The sequence below is a fragment of the Tachysurus vachellii genome, chromosome 6 (genome assembly GCF_030014155.1).
Source record: "Tachysurus vachellii isolate PV-2020 chromosome 6, HZAU_Pvac_v1, whole genome shotgun sequence".
In the NCBI taxonomy this organism is placed as follows: domain Eukaryota; kingdom Metazoa; phylum Chordata; class Actinopteri; order Siluriformes; family Bagridae; genus Tachysurus; species Tachysurus vachellii.
Genome location: NC_083465.1, coordinates 17557085 through 17563084, shown reverse-complemented (window position 1 = coordinate 17563084; position 6000 = coordinate 17557085).

Here is a 6000-nt window from a genome sequence, read left to right as displayed (position 1 = left end):
CTGAGAACTTTGACCACTAGATGTTGATGTGGATATCTGCATTTTCTCTATGGGCACATTTATAAGACCTCTAATGGAGGCCTTTGAGAGCACTTGTGGTGTGCTCGAGTATTAATTAAAATGAAAATCAGTTCAGCACACACCACAAGTGGAACGGAAGTTTGTTATTCTGGGTGCAAATGAGAAGGAGATCAAGGAAGCAGTTGCAAGATGTGGAATTTGTGTATTATTTTAAATAAATCATGTGTATAGATTAAAAATAAAGTCATTGTGTTGCATACTCTAGGTGTGAATGTACAGTATGTGCTTTCCTGCTATGTATCCAGTTTTGTCAGAATAAGCTCTGGATCCACCGCATGCTTGATTGGGGGTAAAGCAGTTACTGAGGATAGAAAAAAAAAAATAAATATATATATATATATATATATATATATATATATATATATATATATATATATATATATATATATATATATATATATATATTTATATATATATATATATATATATATAAAATCTAAAATCTGTCCATTTAAAAATGTACAACTGATTTAAATCAGCTTGGGAGTTTTTTAAAAGTTTTTAGTCACTGGAGTTTTTGATATGACCGTTTTCCTTTTTTCCTTCAAATGAGTATCCATTACCATGTGATAAAATCAGCCTCTCAATTATAGTGTACGTCTGATATTGTGCACTATATCAGAAGCCATTCCATTAGGACCAGTTCATTATGAAAGAGCAAAAAGCTCTGTGACAGCCTTCATGTGTGAATAGATTTTCTCTAAATGATCCCATGCCCTCATCTAATCTGTGTTTAATTGGTTTGCCTGGTGTACACCTCTAAACAGGTACATCCCCTGATGTCACACTGGACATCATACATGGTAATGCATCTTTTGGCTCACTGCAGGCTCGTAAAAATAAAACAAAAGGTCAAAGGCTGAGGAAAAAAGAAGGCCACAGACAAATGAGATCATAGCTGAAATTGCTAATTATGTGCATTTTATTTCCACAGCTTACAACAGGTATAAACATAATGGACAGGCCGCTGTGTTGACTAAAACCACAACCTCTCACCCAGATCCATTAGAATGCATTATGGAAATGAGCGTTGTTGTGATTTTAATTTAAAGCCTCATATGAAAGAAGGAAAATCATCCGGTCATGTCTAAACCTGCTGTTAATCCAAAGAGAAAAAAAAGACAGACAGACAGAGAGAGAGAGAGAGAGAGAGAGAGAGAGAGAGAGAGAGAGAGAGAGAAAGAGAGAAAGAGAGAGAGAGAGAGAGAGAGAGAGTTTAATATGAGGAATCAGTTGCTGAGCGTAAAGTGCACCTATTACAGACCTTTCAGCAGCAAATTATCCTGTGCTACCTTTCAACATCGGTATGCTAATTTCATATTCAACCCTGAGCTGTAGGGATTTTTTTTTTTTTTTTTTGGAGGGGACAGGGAGAGGAAGTGCTTAATTCGGCAGTCTGGAATGGAGAAAGTGCCAGGACTCAGGGTAAATTGTCAGCCCCCAGTGTACAGAACCTGTCACTGAATCAGAGTGTGATGGGCTAATCTGCTCCCTTTAATGTGCTGTTTGTTCTCCTGAGCTGAGCCTGTTTAGTGAACAGCAGACCCGGATAAATAGATGGACAATGTTAAAGACAGCTCGTAACAGACAGCAAGTAATGAGAATGTATAGAGTGCAGTGAAAGAGACACGAGACTGAGAGATCGAAACAAAGAGAGAGAGAGAGAGAGAGAGAGAGTATTAGCAGGGCATCTTATGCAAATATACACAGCTGGGAGCTACTTTATCTTTAATATGTGTATGTTGAGTGCTTACTTAGATTTGTTGGATCAGGCAAGTCAGCACATTATCCTGTCAGGGTTCTCATTGCTTTTCATTTTACAGGATGTTTTCTATGACTTTTATATGGTCACCTTCAGAATTTTTGTAAAGATGATTAAAAAAATGCTGATATATATATATGAAATAGTTTCTCTATTGAAAATATTAGAGAAATATAATAAAGTATATAAAAAAAAAACATTATTAATAAATATATATATTCTTTTATCAAAACCATGTGTCGCAGCTTTTCTGAAAAAAAATGAACTGAACCACTTTCCAATTTACCTTGTACCCTTCTGTGTTTTGTTAACTTTTAACTTCTTTTTAACTTCTGTTCAGTGACGTATAAATATGAGGTGAGAGAAACGGTGAGGCCAAATTCTCCTATTCATCCATTAACATAGGGAAGATTAAAGAACACAAACGAAATGAGACAAATTTGTGTTAAGCTTCATAAATCAACTCCATGTTGTTTAAAACAAACAGCACTATAATGAACGGAGATCAAAGATCTGGTTCCACTTCCTTTCTCTGTTACAAAGTGTCCTTTAAATCTAATTAAGGTAGACCAACATGTGGATATGTATTTGCACATCAGTTGAGGAGAAACCTATTGAGAGGTTAAATAACCTAAGAGAAACATTTGTTTTTCATATTTTGTGTTATTTTCTGTGAACCCATGAAAAGCCTGCTTGTATATTAGTCTACCTCAGTATCAGAGTGAGAATAGCTGCCATATCTCACACTCATCGAGGCTGGTAATGGACATGTGGCTGATGTGAGCAGAACCATAGTGATGCCCTCCACAGATCCTCACATCATCTCAGCCACAAATGGCTCCTTCATTCAGAGTGCCTCAAGAGGGAACCAGACTTGCTGGCACTCAGCAGCTCACCCTCACCCACCCTGCCCCTACCAAGAATGAGAAGGGTCCTCCATTTTTCTGACACGCTTGTCCTTCAACTTATTGATCAGCAGCGAAAGAACATCCTCACGATAGCTGCGAATAGAAAGTGAAGTTCATCAGCCAGTGCCTGCTGATCCCCTGCACAGACAGTTAGATCTATAAAAGTCAACTAACCTTTTCCCTTTTTAACTTCCCAGCCACCTTCAGCTCTCTCTCTTTCTGTCTTTTTGAAGAGCTTATAGACTTTCTTTGTTTGTTTCTCTGTCATAACTGGTATACAAACAAATCTTGATTTTTTTAAACAAATATAATTTTGAACAAGGTCGCAATTAAATTGGAATATTTCTGTATCTTTTCAGAAGTAATTTTTTGTGAATAGCATGGACAGATTGTTATTATATTATCTAAAGTAACCTTGTATGAAAAATTGAACACTGTTTGACGAAAATAAAAGCAGGGTAAAAGGGTAAAAATTGAAATAACATCAAATGCGTCAATTTGTGTGGCTGCACATTGGCCCAGCAGGTCCATGACCCCTAGTTAAGTTCTGAGCTCAAGTTACTTTCTGTGTAGATTTTAGCCCTATATGGGTTTCCTCTGGGTTATCTGGTTACCATCCAAAAACATGACAGTAGGTAGATTGAAGAGAATAAATTACCACTGGGTATGAATGAGTGAGTGAATGTCAATGTGTGTGGGAGCCTGCTATGATCTGGTATCTCATCAGTGATTCAACCTCACCCTGACCACGATCAAGCAGTTAGCGAAGATGAATGAATGACTGAAGAGCTGGTTAGGGCAGCAGTCAGCTGTATGAACATACACAGCCATAATACGTGAGGAAGTACACCACATATTTCTTACTTGGATGGACTAAGAGAGCTTTCATGGTCGGTTATCAGTGCAAGGAGGGGGAAACATTTCTCACTGAGAAATGAATCAAGAGTGATTCTCCATATCCACACAACCCTCAGGCTTTCAGTAAACTTACCACTTGTACTTAACACAGCCCACTGTTCTACAGCGATAAGGTGATGTGATAGAGAAGCCAAACTTTTAGAATAACAGCCTTCTCATTTTTCTGTTTTATAATATGTGTTTGGTTCTCAGTATGATGTATTAGAACCACTTCTATTTTTTCTGCCAAAAGTCAAAACTGGAAAGGCTAAAATGAAACATGTGAAATTCCTGAATGCTAGCTTCTATTTGCTTCAGTATAAGCAGAATTTCCCTTGATAAGTGTTTCCAGATACTGCAGAATAAGTATTATTATACCAGTTCTCTAGTTACATGTGCTTTGCCAGTTGGACCCACCGCATGTAAAGGAAGCCCTCAACAAATCATATGATACTACACAAAAATACTGACAGGCTTTATGAAAAACGGTTCTCCTTGTGATTCAAGACATATACAGCCATTTACCTGATGCAGTGATCCAGAGTTGAACAATGCTAAAAAAAGATAATTCAAAACAAACATTCATGTCAAACAACCTAGTCAATAAACTCTAGGTTTACTTTGTTCCAAAGTCATAAAAATACCTTAGAGTGGCAGTAGCATTATGCTTCCTCAGAGCAACATTCACATCACAGACTCTAAAAGCAGATATTAACTAAATGCCTCCAGCTATAATATATTCTGCCATATTTTTGTATGAGCAGAATGGATAGAGTGTGTAGTTATATTTCAGTCTATCAGTCAGGGTAAGAGACTGGCCTCGCCTCGGCAAGCACCCTCTCATTTCTGACAACCTGAGCACACAAGGGCCATAAAGCCACTCGCAATGCCCAGCTCATCAGGGATTATAGCCTTACCTGAACTGCCACGTCACACTGCACCATTCTCTACTGCCAAAACAGCCCATCTACTTATGCCTAAGGAAATGGAAACCTATCACATCTGCATTCATAAATTCATTGGAAAAATGCCTGAAAATGTAAATAGTGAGGAAGTAATTGTTTGCGCCATAGTAGGATGTCAAAAGGCACACATCTCATCTGACATCCTGATTGGAACCAATGCGACTCAATTTCCCTTGTTTTTGTGGACGAGGCCAGAAAACGAGGCTTTGATGGCATTGTAATGTGCTACAGCATCTCTTGTTGGAAACAGACGGCATTAGAAATTGTTGATGATAAGAAATACATGCTAACTAGCTTATTTTACTGATAGAGTGCCATTCCGTATGAACACTAGAAGTAGTTCAAGGCCACAGTCAAAATGGTGCCCCTGAGAGGGCAGGATGGGGTTATAGATGGCTGAATGTGCACACATGCATTAGGAATATTTTGAAAGGGGAATACTGTGAGCACACACATGTGTAGATGCATTATATCTATGTGTCCTATGCATTCAGAGAAGTAGCAAAAAAATACTTTTTGGTAACCAAAACAGTGAAATAGACAAACATCTACATGCTGATTACCAAGTTGCAATTTAATAGACTGCTGCGCAAGGAATTTGGCACAAATGATCAACAAAAGAACCTCTGTAAACTCTATCCAAAACAACTAAATCTGTCCGCTCAATTAACACTATGACAGCTTTTTAAATCAAAGACAATTACAATAATTATCACAACATCTCTGTTATTACTGAAAGCTATACCAGAGATTCTGGATCCCATTCAGACTCAGCTGTCCCAAATGCCTGGGTGAAAACAGGGAATGTTTTTGGTACAGTTAATGAGAGACAGGACAGTGCACGTCTGGACCAGCCTCCTCTGTACTTACTTTAAGTGAGGATCTGTGATAAACTTTATGCAAGCCAGAAACATTTTACTTATACTTGACCCATTAAAATGATAAATAATTTTGATTTCAACCTGGACAAAATAAAAAAAAATAAAAAAAAATAATAATAAAAAAAAAAAAAAAAAAAAGATTTTTAAGCTGTTTCAGTACAAAGCCAAGCGTTACTTTCAAGGGCCAGTGACAAGCCATGTCACTGACCCTTGATTTCTTATTAGCAGTCTATTGATGGCATAAGGAATTGAAACAGAACAGTCAGGGTAACACTAGCAAGATGAGACACCTGCAGCCAAACACAATTTTCAAGGAACTCATTTAGTCAGTCGGTCATGAGGTACCAACAGACACATATTAGAACCACAGCACTGTGCTTGTATGTAAAATGATAATGGCACATGAATCAGGCTACTACAGTAGGCCCTATAAATCCACTAGTGACACCATCAGAATACAGGTGGTCATCCTCCAGAAATATTAGCATAAAGCAATCTATCAGACA